The sequence below is a fragment of the Somniosus microcephalus genome, chromosome 9 (assembly GCF_052327205.1).
Source record: "Somniosus microcephalus isolate GS21.2 chromosome 9, FLI_Smic_1.0, whole genome shotgun sequence".
Lineage (NCBI taxonomy): Eukaryota > Metazoa > Chordata > Chondrichthyes > Squaliformes > Somniosidae > Somniosus > Somniosus microcephalus.
The window spans coordinates 180,732,007-180,748,377 of NC_140995.1; the positions used below are offsets into that span (position 1 = coordinate 180,732,007).

The window sequence follows — 16,371 nt, forward strand, 5'->3', positions numbered from 1 at the left end:
CATTTGCCGCCTTAACCGCCTGCTGCACCTGCATGCTTACCTTCAGCGACTGGTGCACAAGGACACCCAGGTCTCATTGCACTTCCCCTTCTCCCAATCTATTGCTGTTCAGATAGTAATCTGCCTTCCTGTTTTTGCCACCAAAGTGGATAACCTTGCATTTATCCACATTATACTGCATCTGCCCAATCACCCAACCTGTCCAAATCATCATCATACTAGATATATAAGCCTATCAGAACTAATGCCAGTTTTTCTGGCTGCAGGCATTAGCCAGCAGTCGGCCTTCTTGCCTCGGAGTCTGAAGGTCATAAATTTAAGTTCCTGTCCACAGACTTCAGCATATAATCCAGGCTGACACTTAAATGCAGTATTGAGGAGTGCTGCATTGTCAGAGATGCCCTTTTCTGATATGAGACTATCTAGTCATCTTCTGAACTTTGCTGAGCACAACACACCTTGCACACTGCTCCAAGGATGATCAAGATTGGGCAAATAATAAATGAATGGTGTATGCACTTGTTGGCTGTAAAATAGATATATTGGAGAAATGGGACATAATTCAAATATTAAGAAGCAAGAGAGGAAAAAGACATGGTAAAGTGAATGTTGCTCTGAATGCTCTTTTTACTCCGGAGGAAGTTCTGCTAATCATAGTCATCTTGATATTTATTTCAGAGGCATATTTTACAGTTAGTAAAAATTGACAACTAATGTAAATCTTTTGGGAGTTACTGCAACGCTTTTTAATCCTGAGCCTGGACAAAGGACCTAGATGCCGGGCACAACTAAGGTTGAAAAGAGTAGGACAGTATACTAGATAAATCCATCAGTAGTGATTTGCTCCTACCAAACTTTGGTTTTAAAAGCCTGAAGACTGTTAGGCGAAGGGTAAATTAAGAGAGCTTTGAGGTCTGGGGAAAGAATGAGTTCAAGCTCATAGATTATAAATATATAATATTTTGTATATGAATAAACAGACATACACTACTGAATGTGTTGTGCATGTTATTCTCAATGTAATGTAAATCTATTGCAGACAGACTTTTTGTATTTTGTTAATTTATTTTAGATGATTTATGTTTCTGTATTTTATAATATGATGGATCTCATACATGTAGATACAAACTTCCTGTTCAATTCTAATCTCTATCTCTGTCATAGGAGTAGAGTAGGGTAATGTTGCAGAGGTGGAAGTAAGCGGTCTTGGTTTTGGGCATGACCTCAGTTCAGGGGAGCAGAGATTATGGCGAGTGCTGAAAGCAATGGTTTTGGTCTGCCCAATGTTGAACTCAGAAGTTATCACTCGTCCATAATTTGAGGCAGGCCATGCAGTAGGACAGTACAGAGATGGAAGGAGTTCGAAGAAGTGGTGGTGCGGTTGCTCATCCGCATCCACATGGAAGCTGATCTCGTGCTTCTGGATGATTCCCCTCCGAACATAAGAACATAACATAAGAAATAGGAGCAGGAGTAGGCCAATCGGCCCCTCGAGCCTGCTCCACCATTCAATAAGATCATGGCTGATCTGATCCTAACCTCAAATCTTCTATCACTGTGCATCCACCCGAACCCATGTGATCCCCCGGGAGAGGCGAAAAACCAGATAAAGACCCAATGGCCAATTTTGGGAGAAAAAAAATCTGGGAAATTCCTCTCCGACCCATCTAGGCGATCGAAATTCTTCCAGGAGATCACTCTGTCCGAGATCTCTGCGCTCCTCTAATTCTTTTTAATCGCTCCACCCTTGGTGGCCATGCCTTAAGCTAGCGAGGCCCTAAGCTCTGGACTTCCCTCCCTTAAACCTCTCTGCCTCCTTTTAAGACGCTCCTTAAAACCTACCTCTTTGACCATCTGCCCTAATATCCCTTTGTGGCTCGGTGCCAAATTTTGTTTGATAACACTCCTGTGAAGCACCTTGGAACAATTTACTACTACAAGGTGCTATATAAATGCAAGTTGTTGTTGCAGCTTAAGGGCAGTATGTAGATATGGGGCTCAGATGATGACTGTGCAGGGGAGGTAGGAGAATACATAGCAGAATAAACATACGCAAATTCAATAATTCACACAACCCATAAATTTTCCCAACCCACCTTCCAACCACTATGATGCTTTTCCCACCCTGACATAAAATCAACAGCCTTAACTCCAGGTCCACCCTTTCCCACTGCCAGACAGCATCACACCCCTGAATTCCAGTGACTGGCTCAACTAAACCCTGGTGTGAAGAAGGAGTGTACGGCAGATGACAACCTCTTCTTAGGCAGTCCCTCGGAACCAAGGATGACTTGCTTCCACATTAAAAATGAGTTCTCGGGTGACTGATGAGTCCAATGCGGGACCTACAGTCTTTGTCACAGGTGGGGCAGACAGTGGTTGAAGGGGCGGGTGGGTGGGGTGCTTGGGTTGACGTGCGCTCCTTGCGCTGCCTGCGCTTGGCCCCTGCTTGCTCCCGATGAAGAGTATCGAGGTGTTCATAATCATAATCATAATCAACTTTATTGTCATTGTTAGTGCACAAGTGCAGTACAACGAAATGTAGGCTTGCGGCTCCCGAGAGTGTACATTTAGATTAAGACATTTAAACATTCAACATACGTTTGGCTTGTAATACATTAACATAAACATAACCATAATAAAGTGCATCGGCAGATGTGCAGGCTTTAGAGTTTATTTGTGGAGTTCAGTAGGATGACAGCCCTGGGAAAGAAGCTGTTCCTAAATCTGGTCGTACGGGTGCGAATGCATCTGCAGCGTCTCCCAGATGGCGCCTTCCTGGATGCTTCTCCTCCACTTTGTGCAGTCTTGGGCCAGGGATTCCCAGGGTGTCGGTGGGGATGTTGCACTTTTTCAAGGAGGCTTTGCGGGTGTCCTTGAAGCGTTTCCTCTGCCCACCTGGGGCTCTCTTGCCGTGCCGGAGCTCCGAGTAGAGAGCTTGTTTTGGGAGTTTCGTATCGGGCATGCAGACGATGTGACCTGTCCATCAGAGCTGATCGAGCGTGGTCAAAGCTTCAATGCTGGCCTGAGCAAGAACACTGACGTTGGTGCGCCTATCCTGCCAATGGATTTGCAGAATCTTGCGGAGGCAGTGTTGGTGGCACCTCTCCAGTGCTTTGAGGTGCCTGAGACCAACGTGCACATAAATAGTGTTTTTAACACAGAAAATGCCCCATGGTGTTTCACAGAAGGGAAACAGGCAGTGAGCCGTAGTATTTGAATTAGGCAAGATGACCAAAAGCATGTCAAAAACAGGTTTTCAGGAGGTTTTTAAAGGCGGAGATACTTGGGGGAGAGAATAGCAGAGTAGGGCTGACTTGGATGAAGTGTGGAGTGGGAGGGACAGAGAAACTCACAGGAGTGCACAAGCTGGGACATAAGGCTGCAGGCAGTTACAGGCATAAGGCACAATGAGGCCATGAAATGATTTGCAAATGAGGATGAGAATTATGAATTTTATGCTCTGGGTCAGTGAGTCAAGAGGTGAGCAAGCAAGAATTAATGCAGGAGAGCATGTGGGCAGTGGACTTCTGGATAAATTGGGAGTTTGTGATGTAGCTCAGGCCGGAGTGTTGGAAAAGTCGAGTCTGGAGATAACCATGATTTGAGTACGCAGCAGACCCAGTGCAAATGAACAATTCCACAGACAAGCCCACGCTTCCTTTGAGTTGAAACTTGATCTTGCGGCACAGTTATCTGGGAGTTAGCATGTCTAGGGTCAACAATAAACTCTTATGTTGCTGAAGATGCCTCACAATCTGGTCTCTCCGATTAACATGACGCTATGACAGGGTAGAAAGCACAAATTTTGCTTATAGATATACCTACAGAAACGAGAACAAACCCAATCATTAAATTATATTTCAAATAATCTTCCAGTGTGTCTTTCAAAACAAAACCAAGAAAATGTAGCAGTTCTTTACGGTATTTTAAACAACTTGCTTCCTTGATGAAATGTTATTATGTGAGAAAGACCATCTCAACTTGCCTCTACTGCAATGGACTGGTCTCCTAGGAAATTAGTGCCACCCTTTATAACCAGGTAGCTTATGGGTGTCAGGTAAAATAGGTTTCAAAGGTACCAGGTGGTACCCTCGGGACCTGTCTCCAGTCCATCATTTTATTTCTTGTACCAAGCCAAGTTGTGTATCTGATGACTATGACAGCTGATGGCCCTTTGAAAGCTTGGTATAATAATACATGAAGTAGAATGTAAATGTGGGAAGATCAGTGCTCTGGTGATCCATACTAAATCACTTCTTTTACCTGGGTCTTCTCTTACATACTCAGCAGTAGAATGATAAAATTTCCATTCAACTAGTCTGATTTAATTACTCCTAACTAGATCTTGCAATGCACCTTCCCTTATAGACATGCGAGCATTCTGCTCGAGGGTGGGGTCATTGGGCCGGATTTTCCGATCGGAGGCTTCCTGCGTGCAGATGCCTCCGATCTGGAAAAATCTACGAACTTACCTGCTGGCTCTGTAGGTCCTGACACTTGCAATCCTGGGCCTCTCCTGGTCCGCGCGCAGAGGCCCAGGTATCTCGGGCGCAGGCGGTTCACAAGCGTCCCTGGGATCACGTGGGCCATGAGGAACCAATCAAAGACGGGAATTCCCCTGCACACTTTTGACAGGTCTCTACGCATAGATCTGTCAAAAGTATGAATGGGGATCACATTTAAAAACACAGTTAAACATTAAATACTTTTTTAAAATCATGTATTTAAAATTAGTTAAAATTACATTATTAAATGAAATATTTTAAACATTTAATTTTTTGAAAAAATAATTAAAGGTTTTTACAGGGCTAAAAAGCTTTTTTTTAAAAGTATTTTTAAAATTATAAATGAGTGGGGGGAAAAAAACATTTTAAAAAACTTTTTAAACTCTTTTATGCTGGTAAAAGCAGGCCTTATGCTGCTTTTACCAGGCGTAAGATTTTTAAAGGTTTTCAGCGGGCGGAGGTTGTGCAGGAAGCGGAATTCTCCACCCACGGAGGCCCTTCTCCCGGGCAGGCGGATGATCTGCCAAGAGAATTGTTGACAGATCAAAAGTGCCAGTTTTCAGCGCATGCGCTTCGCATGCCTGAAACCGGCACTTGCGAGGCCCCTATGGGTGCGTACACACCCGTGGGGGTCGGAAAACATTAACTTTAGAAGACAAATGGACAAAGAGAAGAAACATTTAAGTACGGTAAACAAGCAGGAAGGAAGGAATTTGCACTTGCACGGTGCCTTTTTAGGTCCTGAGGATGTCCCAAAGCACTTCACAGCCAATTAATTACTTTTTGACATGCACTCACTGTTATGTAGACAAACGTGACAGCCAATTTGAGCAAAGCAAGGTCTGGAAAACTCTGTTTTTGGTCGTGCTGGTTATAGGATAAATGTTGGCTGGGACACTAGGTGAACTCCCTTGCTCTTCTTTGAATAGTGCCAAGAGATCTTTTGCAGACCTTCAGTCTAATGTCTCGTGCTGCGCTCCTTCAGTACTGAGGTGCTGCATTGAAATGTCAGATTATGTACTCCAGTCCCAGAGTGGGGTTTGAGCTTAACAACCTTCTGACTTAAAGGTAAGAGTGTTGTCATTGAGCCAAGGCACTCCAGTGTACTTTGTATTAATATGTGAAACAGTTAATGGTAGCACAATAATGCAACACGTTGGAACACCTGGCATCAATTTTGTTACCACTTGGAGTACCACAGCGAGAAGGCACTTCCTCATTGATGGGGGGAAGGGGGAAACCACAGGGGCACTAACCATGGCCCATTTTTTGCTTTTAGCCACTTTGCTGGAGGTAGATCTCCACCTTGTGTTGTTGATTTGGTACGGTGTGTTGCATTTTTGGACAAAAAGGAAAAGGGGGTAAGAAAAATAAAACTAGAAGAATACAAAAAATGGTTAAAAAGAATTCTGATTAGCTTTTCCTCCTGATTTTCTTGCCCCTTTTCCTTTTTGTCTCTATGCAACATACCGTCTGATTTTCTTCCCTTGCGTATTTTCCATCGAAGTTTACCATCTTTTTGTTTTTCTATTTTGTGTGAAATATTCTTGTTTAAACAGTGAGTGCTCAGTACTCTTAGAGGAACAGGGGCTGACTGGTAGAAGTAATGGAGCTCGGCGATGTGATGGAGCAGAATTAATGCTGTCGTCATTAGCTGGAGATAATTTTAGCGGTTAAAAGGGTCAGTCAGTATAGCAGACTCAATAATACTTTATGTAATCAGTATTCACTAATTTTTTTTAAACATTAACTTTTTTGCAACACAATAAGGGTATGTATTGATTAGCTTTGTTGGAGACAGTTACTAATGAATTTAAAAACAGGCCATCTGCAAGTTGCTAGCAGCAACGGTTCTTGCTGCTGCATCAGGGCCACTATTTTAAATATGGATTAGGCTGAGCAGACTAGAGCATATTTCCACCCCCATTTTACAAAATACTTTTCTATATTAGGTGGCATAAGAAGATGCCACTGGAAGAACCATAATGAGGCCAGTTGTCTCATTGATTTGACCCATGTGGTTGCCAGTAGCAAAAACAAAATGTACTGGGATATCAGTGGGTAAGTTGCAAATTTCCCAGAGCCAGAGGCATACACCAGCAACCTTGGATCAGCAGGGGAAGGTTAACTCTGTGCTACAGCAACTGTGTTTGCATTTCAACCTGCAGGCTGGCTCTCTCTCTGCAGGCAGTAACACAGGATAGGATTCTGACACTCGAGCTGATCTGGAGTGAGGCAGAGGAAGGTGGGCACAGATGGGTAAGGGGCATGTTAGTGCAATAATTCGATTTTTAAAATAGCAGCCATTTGAAGCACATGTGACACTGTCACTGTCCTCTAATTTTCTGCAAAGTACCTTGGAAAGTTGGTAATGTGAAAGGCTGCATAAGTGTAAGTTTACTTTTTTAAATGCACCCTGTTTTTACAATAAGGGAATTGGGTGGCACCCTGGTTTAGAAGGCTGTCTTTCACTTCACTTCGGGGACATGGAATTAAGATGACTGTGTTCTCTGATTATAAAGGCTCAATGTGAAATGAGTTTGTGCAGCCTCCATCCAGTTCCTATGTAACCTGTGTCTTGTTTTGCACACTTTGTACAAAACTAATAAATTGCAGGACAACGGAGTATTACAGTTTAAACTGTTTTAATGAAGCATCAGGTCTGATCTGACTCGGCAGTACAGCACCGTGTGGACAAGATGGAGACAGGACCCCTGGGTCTTCTAAACCATAGCAGTCCTTACAGATGCCTGCAGGCCAATGACAACTCAGCATGTGATCACATGTGAATATAATAGGTATTCCTTACAGATGCCTGCGGGCCAATGATAAATCAATATGCAAATGTTACATCCCCTTTTAAAAGAAAAATGTTATACATTACTTTTGAACCTTTCTTCTACATAATGTTCTCAGTAGCATCAACATATAAGTAAACTCAACATTTAACTAGCACTGAAAACATCTCAACGTTTCAATAACGATGTACAGTTTTTTTAGGGCAGCGATCCGCCTACACCCTTTGGCAGTTCACAAGTCATGGATAACTCTAGGCTTGACCTCTCGTCGGAATGACGGTGTTGTTCCTTGGTGTTCAGGAGGTGCCTGCGATTGCGGCGGTTCACCTGTCCTTCTGGGGTGCGGACGTGATACGATCACTCAGTGTCAGCTGGCTGGATGACGACTGCTGGCTTTCAGTAGTCATGCTCCTGGATTCTGACGGATTCTCCATTGTGCAGCGGCGGCAGTAGTCTAGCTGACCTGTCATAGTATCTCTTTTGGTGTTGCTGCCTCTGTACACGTTTTGCATGCACTTGTTTGCAGCTGACGACCTGCCAGGGCCTGTCTGGGATACGGTGAGGTACCATGGGCTCTTTGACATTTGATGGGCGGCGTTCTAGACAAATTGAACATTTTCCGACAATGCCCTCAATGTGTTTGCACATTCCGGGCCAAAACATAATGTCACGCTCTCTTTGTTTGCATTTTTCCATGCCCATATGTCCAGCATGAATTTTTGTCAACATCTCTTCTCTGAGACTGGTAGGAATGATGATTTTCTCCCCTTTGAAGACGATTCTGTTGATTTGTGACAGTTCGTCTCTGTGGTTCCAGAGTTCAGATATGCTCTGAGGGCATTTCCTCCTTTCCTCAGGCCATCCTTCATGTATGACTTTGCTCAGCAGTGTGAGTTGTGCATCTTTCTCGGTTCCTGCTCGGATCTCCTTCAGTTTTGAGTCACTCACAGGTAAGCTGTTGTACACCACGTGCACCTGCACATCCATGCCTTCACTGAGGCTGCTGTCCTGGTAGCTAAGAGACTTTCTGGAGAGCGTGTCTGCGACAGGAATGTCTTTGCTTGGACGGTGAATGATTGCGAAGTCATACTTCTGTAGCTGAAGGATCATTCTCTGTAGCCTTGGTGGGGCTGCGGCTAGTGGTTTCCTCATGATTGACTCGAGGGACTTGTGGTCGGATTCCACAATGACTTGTCGACCATAGACGTACTGGTGGAAACGCTTACATCCAAACAGAATTGCATATAACTCTCGATTTGAGCATAGTTGATTTCACTGTCTGAGAGAGATCTGGAAGCGTAGCTGATAGGCTTTCCTTCTTGCAGTAATACTGCGCCTAGTCCGTACTTTGACGCGTCCACTTGTAGTCTGAGCTCTTTGTTGGGGTCGAAGTAGGCAAGAACTGGTCCTGGTTCTCTGGTGATTTAGGTCTTTCATTTTCTGAAATGCTGTGTCATGTTTGTCCCACAGGAACTCATTGGATTGTTTGAGCAACTGACGCATGGGTGCATTGATTTCGGAGAGGCTCGGGGCAAACTTGGCTAAGTAGTTAACCATGCCTAGTACTGACTACCTCTGCGTGGTTCTTCGGCGGCTCCATCTTCTTGATGGCGGAGATTTTCTCTGGATCTGGCTTAATGCCATCAGTTGAGAGGCGATGCCCGAAATAACTGATCTCGGTGGATCCGATTATGCTTTTCTCGGGGTTGAGCCGGCTACCTTTCTCCCGTGATCTTTGTAGCATTGCATGGAGGTTCCTGTCATGTTCCTCTCTATTCCTGCCATAGATGAGGATGTCGTCTACGATTGCGACTACTCCGTCGAGGCTTTCATAGGTTTCGTCGATCTTCCGCTGGAATTCATCCTGAGCTGAGAGAAGACCAAATGGTAAACGCAGAAATCGGTAGCGTCCAAATGGTGTGTTGAACGTTGTTAGCTTAGATGACTCTTCCGTGAGCTTGATATTCCAGTATCCTGATCGTGCGTCCATTACACTGAAGTAATGTGCTCCCACTAGCTTGGGTGTGATGTCATCTAGCATTGGTAGAGGGTAGTGAGGGCGTTTGATAGCCTTGTTCAAATCTCTGGGGTCGAGACAGACTCTGAGCTTGCCTGTACGTGGTTTCTCAACCACTACTAACGCGTTGACCCACTCTGTCGGTTCTGTTTCCCGGACGATGATTTCTGTATTCTCCATGCTCTGCAGCTCCTCCTTCAGGCGACTACGTAGAGCAAGGGGTATCCTTCTCGGTGGCAAACCACAGGGGTTGCTGCTGGGTCAAGGTGAATAGTGCATTCACCTGGGAATAGTCCGATTCCTTTGAAAACGTCAGCAAACTCCTCCATGACTGTCTGTCTGTTTCTCAACTGGTGCTGTCAGTGATAGCACTAGCTTGACAAGGTCCATGTCTAAACATGCCTTTAGACCTAGCACTGGAGGTGCTTGAGTGTCAACAATGTAAAAATCCAACATCATGTCGCTTTCTTTGTACTTGCATTTCATCATGCATGTGCCTTTTACAATGAGCTGCTAACCCCCATAGCCGGTCAGTCTGCGTGAGGTGGGCTGTAGCTCACACTCATCCTTCAAGCTGTGATACTCACTCAGAGGAATTACATTAACCTGAGATCCAGTGTCTAGTTTAAACTTAAACTCTCTGCCCTGTTTTCCTATCTCAATATCGGCATAGGCTTGCTCAGTCTCTGAAATCTGTTTTTCTATGACACAGAATCAATAAACAGTTCCTCTGCTTTTCCGAAAATAGTCTTGCAAACTTTAGCAAAGTGGTTCCGTTTACCACATTTAGTACATTGCCTTCCTTTGGCAGGGCATTGCACCTTTTCTCCATGCCAGTTGTTTCCACAATATCCACAGTTTTTGAAGCGTTTTCTGTCTGTGTCGCCCATTTTTAGAACTCTCTGTTCTTTCTGTTCTGAAACACGCTCTCTGGGCAGTGTTCTTTGGTGTGTATCTATTAACTGCGTGCACTGTCTGTTCACTCGAGCTGCTCGTGGCGCTGGTTATGGTTTTCAACTGTGCTTGGGCTATCTCGTGCGATCTAGCTATGTCCATAGCTTTGTCCAGCGTTAGCCTGGACCCAACATTCAAAAGTTTCTCTCTCGCTTTAGCTGAATGTATTCCAAACACGATGCGGTCTCTGACCATCTCATCTTTATCTGCATATACACAGTCTTTTACCAGCAGTTTTAACTCCGTCACGAACTGTTCAAATGACTCACTAGCTCCTTGTACTTTCTCCTGAAACTTGTACCTAGCGAATATCGTATTTGTCTTGGGCATCACATATGCTTCAAAACGGTCAAAATAACTTTTCAGTACCTTTGCTTCATCCGCGGTGAGAGACCATGTGTTAAAGATATCTCTCCCTTTTTCTCCGATCTACAAGAGTAGATAGCGGCATCTTTCTTCCTCCCCTTTGCTTTTCAGTGGACCCGAGAACATCAATTCCACGTGTTGCTTGAACTTGCTCCATTCTCTAGCTAAGTTCAAAGATTCCCAATTCATTTGAGGTAAGGGAGCTCCAACGATGTCCATTTCAAATCCCTGTTCTGACACCATGTCTTGTTTTGCACACTTTGTACAAAAATAATAAATTGCAGGACAACGGAGTATTACAGTTTGAACTATTTTAATGAAGCATCAGGTCTGATCTGACTCACAGCAGTACAGCACCGTGTGGACTAGATGGAGTCAGGACCCCTGGGTCTTCTAAAAAATAGCAGTCCTTACAGATGCCTGCAGGCCAATGACAACTCAGCATGTGATCACGTGAATATAATAGGTATTCCTTACAGATGCCTGCGGGCCAATGATAAATCAATATGCAAATGTTGCAACCTGGATTTGCAGTAAAAATTGCCCATCATTTTTGCACAAATCAGCTCTGCATTGGCAGAGAGCCCATAAGGTAGCTGGTGTAGGAAATGGGAAATTAACATTAAGATAATACTGGTTTCCCCTTTTGAGATTAGGGTTAATCGATAGAGTAGGAGTACTCCACGCTGGCCTAGATGACAAAACAAAGAGTCCGATTCTGGAGCACTGACAATTCTCATTGTAGCAGATTAAAAATCACTACTAAAAAGGTACTGATAATAAGTATGAAAAATAACATGGCTTAGACAGCATTAAATATGCTGAATCCTTCAGGGATTAAAGGATTTGTTGGGTGGAAACATACTTTTGTTTCATGCATGTTCCTGTAATTTGTAACAAAGTAAAACCGTTTGAATGGAAAGTATTACGATGTTGATTGTGGTGCAAAGGGGTTTTAGATGTAGTTTCTGGAGAACATCGCCAAGACTGCATTCGTTTGCAGGATTACCAGTAGTTATGGATTATGTCCATTCAGCCCATCTTAATTCATCTATCCAGAAACACCATTACAGCATCCAGTTGTTTCTTAAATAATTCTAGATTTTTTGCCTTCACAATATCCAGGAATCCATTCCATGTGTTGATTACTCTTTGTGTGAAGAGTAATGTCCTGATATCAGTGCTAAATTTGCCTTTTACTAACTTGAATCTGTGTCTCCTTGTCCTACCCTTGGAATTTAATTTGAAGTAATAATTGAGCTTTGTCTTATCCATACCCTTAGTTATCCTTTATACCGCTAAGGCCACCTCCCAAATACTTCCTTTCAAAGCTAAAAGCCCAAGTTTAAGAAAATGAGAAATAGGAGCAGGAGTAGGCTATACGGCCCCTCGAGCCTGCTCTGCCTTTTAATAAGATCATGGCTGAACATTTCCATCAACTCCACTTTCCCACCCTATCCCCATATCCCTTGATTCCCTTAGTGCCCAAAAATCTATCGATCTCAGTCTTGAATATACTCATTGACTGAGCATCCACAGCCCTCTGGGGTAGAGAATTCCAAAGTTTCACAACCCTCTGAGTGAAGAAATTTCTCCTCATCTCAGTCCTAAATGGCCGACCCCTTATCCTGAGACTATGGGGGAGAAATTGAGTATAGCCCCGTTTGGGGCGCCAGCCTTGCCAGGGCGCTAAAAGTAGCGCCCCGGAAACATTCGCGCCCCCGCACCGGAAATTGAGTTGTTGCGCCCCAAAGGGAAGCGCGGCGCTAATGGAGGCGCCCCCGCATCCCTCTTGGGGCGCTGCGAGTGAATATCGTGGCGCTACGTGCCGCAGCGCCACACGCTGCGGCATGTTGCGCCGCGGTACTGCAGGCCTTCCTCCTTAAAGGGGAGGGGCCTTGTGCAGCACGACCTGGGGCCCAGCTGGGCCCCCGAGGATCGGGAGTGCAGGCAAAAGAGCCCGGCACCGAGGAGAAGTGCCGGGCTCTTGGAGCACAGCCGGCACTCTGCAGGGGGTGGGGGGGGTTCAGGAGGCCGGGGACGGGAACGCAGGCAGGTGCTGGCAGGCGGCCAACAACAAAAATGGCCGCCCCGCACCTCGCCTTTAATTTGCGCCTCCCCGGCCGCAGGTACGCCCCCCCTGATCCCGTCGGACATGGCGTCCAGCAGTAAATCAGGGAGCGCTGCCAAATATCGCGGCCGGGGCGTCAGCGGGGCGCTGTGCACACCGATGATGTCATCGGCAGCGGCACAGCGCTAACGGTTAGCGCCACCACTAACGTCCCGTGAAATTTAGCGGGAGGAGTGGGCAGTGCCGCGCTCGGGCGCAAGTTGGCTTGCGACCCACTTAGCGCCCTCTTAAGGCGCTAACGGGTGGCGCAACCTACTGAATTTCTCCCCCTATGACTCCTGGTTCTAGACACTCCAGCCAGGGGAAACAGCCTCAGAATCTACCCTGTCAAGCCCTCTAAGAATGTTATAAGTTTTAATGAGATCACCTCTCATTCTTCTAAACTTTAGAGAATATAGGCACATTTTCCTCAATCATTTTCCAGTCATTCCTCATAACTCAGACTTCTAACATTAGGGATTAGCCTTCAAATCAAATCAAAATCAACTTTTATTGTCATTGTTAGTGCACAAGTGCAGTACAATGAAATGTAGGCTTGCGGCTCCCGAGAGTGTACATTTAGATTAAGACATTTAAACATTCAACATACATTTGGCTTGTAATACATTAACATAAACATAACCATAATAAAGTGCATTGGCAGATGTGCAGGCTTTAGAGTTTATTTGTGGAGTTCAGTAGGATGACAGCCCTGGGAAAGAAGCTGTTCCTAAATCTGGTCGTTCGGGTGCGAATGCATCTGTAGCGTCTCCCAGATGGCAGGAGGGCGAACAGACTGTGGCTGGGGTGGGTAGGGTCTTTGATGATGGACCGTGACCTCCGTAAACAGCGTTTCTGGTATATGTGCTCTATGGTCGGTAGCCGGGTGCCGGTAATGCGTTGGGCAGTTTTGACTACCCGCTGCAGGGCTTTCCGGTCATAGTAGCTACAGCTGCCATACCATACTGTGATACAGTTTGTCAGGATGCTCTCTATTGTGCAGCGGTAAAAGTTAGAGAGGATCAGGGGTGACAGGTTACATCCCTTCAGCCTCCTTAGGAAATATAGGCGCTGCTGGGCCGCCTTCACCAGAGAGGAGGTATTGAGGGACCAGGAGAGGTCTTCCGTGATGTGGACTCCGAGGAACTTAAAGCTGTCCACCCTTTCCACCACAGCCCCATTGATGTGGATGGGGGTGTGACTTCCGCCTTTAGACTTCCTGAAGTCCACAATGATTTCTTTGGTTTTCTTGATGTTCAGGGCCAGGTTGTTATCGGCGCACCACTTCACGAGATGCTGGACCTCCTCCCTGTAGGCTGACTCATCGTTGTTGGTGATCTGGCCTACTACCGTGGTATCATCCGCAAACTTGATGATGGTGTTGGAACCATGAACAGCCTCACAGTCATGGGTGAAGAGGGAGTAGAGGAGGGGGCTCAGCACACATCCTTGTGGTGCCCCTGTGTTCAGGGTCGGGTGGGGGGGGGAGGTGTGGTTACCTAATTTGACAGACTGGGGTCTGTTTGTTAGGAAGTCCAGGGTCCAGTTGCAGAGGGAAGTGTTCAGGCCAAGAGTGTGGAGTTTGGTGGCCAGCTTGTTGGGGACGATAGTGTTGAATGCTGAGCTGTAGTCTATGAACAGCATTCTGATGTAGGTCTCCTTACCATCTAAGTGATTCAGTGCCGAGTGTAGAGCAGTTGTGATTGCATCCTCCGTTGATCTGTTTGCACGATAGACAAACTGGTGTTGGTCAAGAGAGGCGGGAACACTGGCTTTGATGTGAGCCAGGACCAGTCTCTCTCAACACTTCATTATGATGGGTGTGAGTGCGACAGGTCGATAGTCGTTCAGGCACGTCACAGCCGTTTGTTTTGGCACAGGAATAATGGTAGTGGTCTTGAAGCATGTAGGGACTACTGCCTGGGCCAATGAGAGATTGAAGATGGCGGTGAAGACATCAGCCAACTGATCAGCACATTCCTTGAGTACCCGTCCAGGGATGCTATCCGGTCCAGCAGCCTTTCGTGTGTTCACTTAAATGTCTCCCTCGTGCCTGTGACCAGAACTAGATGCCATGCTCGAGGTGTGGATCTGACCAGAGCACTGTACAGTTTGATCATAGTTCCTCTGGCTTATATCCTACTCTTTTGGCTATGTAGTTGAACATTCTTATTGGCTGTGATTGTTACTCTGCATTGGTTGGACATGTTTAGTGTTGGGTGTACTGGTACTCCTAGGTCTCTCTGTTTCATTCTTGGCTATTTCAACACTATTCACAGAGTACATTTATTACTTTTTTTCCCCCTTCCTCTGTGCAATATTTTTACTTGTCTGCGTTAAATTTAATCTGCCGTTGTCCTGCCTATGTTTTTGTTTTGTGCTCGTTCTGTAATTTCTGAGCTGCTTCCTCCCATTCCATTACCTTTCCTAGTTTGGTATCTGCAAATTTGTCCTCTCTGCATTGAGTTTCTGTGCCTAAATCATTTATGTAATTGAAAAACAGTAGTGGTCGCAACACTGATGCCATACAGTACTCCCCCTACTCATCCAACCCTGACATAACTCCACTGATGAGTACTACCCTCCAGTTAGTTTCTTATCCGTTCCCAAGGATACACTGAATCCCCCACAGCTTCGAGTTTGACCAAACAGCCTTTCATGTGATGCTCTTTGGAGGTCTAGGCACACTGTAATATGGCTTTTCACAATACCTTTGGGACGACACCTATTCAAAGGAGGTTGGCCAGATAGTATCTGCCTATTCTGAATCCATGTTGGCCACTATTTACTAGGTTTTTGATGTACAGTGATAATCCTCAGGTTTACTCCTGATAAATCAATTATATTATTTTGCATGAAATGAAAGTGAGGCTAATGGGTCTGATGGTGCCTGTGTCAGTTTTACTACCATTTTTGAATATGGACACCACATTGACCTGTTTCCAATCTATTGGTACCTGACCAGTGAGGCCCTCATAATGGCCGTCAGTCCCTCACGAATCTTCCCCCTAGTGTGTCTCAGCACTCTGGGGTAAATCTATCTGTCCGTGATATTAGTTTTGAGCCCTTTTAATCTGGCTCAGACTTCCATCTCATTTAACACATTCACTGATTTTATTTTGGCTGTCTGTTTGGGGAGGACATGTTGCTCACGTCTTCCCTTGTGAATACCTGGAAGACGTAGTCATTCGGCACATTAACTACCCTGTGCTCTCATTCACTTCTGATTCCCGTTGCATCTTTTATAATTTTACCACTTCTCTGACGGCTGTCTTACTGTTGTAATACTGAAAGAATTCATTACCATTCTGCTTAGATTTTGCTGCTTTTTTTTCTCGGTCTCTCTTTGCCCCTCTGGTCACCATTTTCTTGTATTCATCCTAGTGAACCCATTCTCCCTGCAGGATTTGTGAGGTATTTTTTTCTTTATTTCACTTTGAATTTGTTTATTAATCCATTAAGAACATTGCCTGCTCACTTGCCTACTTCTTTAACTCTGCTGCCTAAACCTTAATACGGTCTTTCCTCACATCTAGGATTGATTTCTCAACTGGCCTCTATCGTCCTTCACAAACAACTGTTAATCCATAATTTGTGGCCTGTGTCTACTCTTGTACC

The 16,371-nt window shown here is 45.2% G+C and overlaps 1 protein-coding gene across 2 annotated transcripts in view; it reads left to right on the forward strand.

Annotated features, from left to right (window-relative positions):
• The window catches only part of rars2 (arginyl-tRNA synthetase 2, mitochondrial), a 98,489-nt gene that overhangs the window by 3,549 nt on the left and 78,569 nt on the right, over positions 1-16,371 (forward strand). The window lies entirely within an intron of this gene.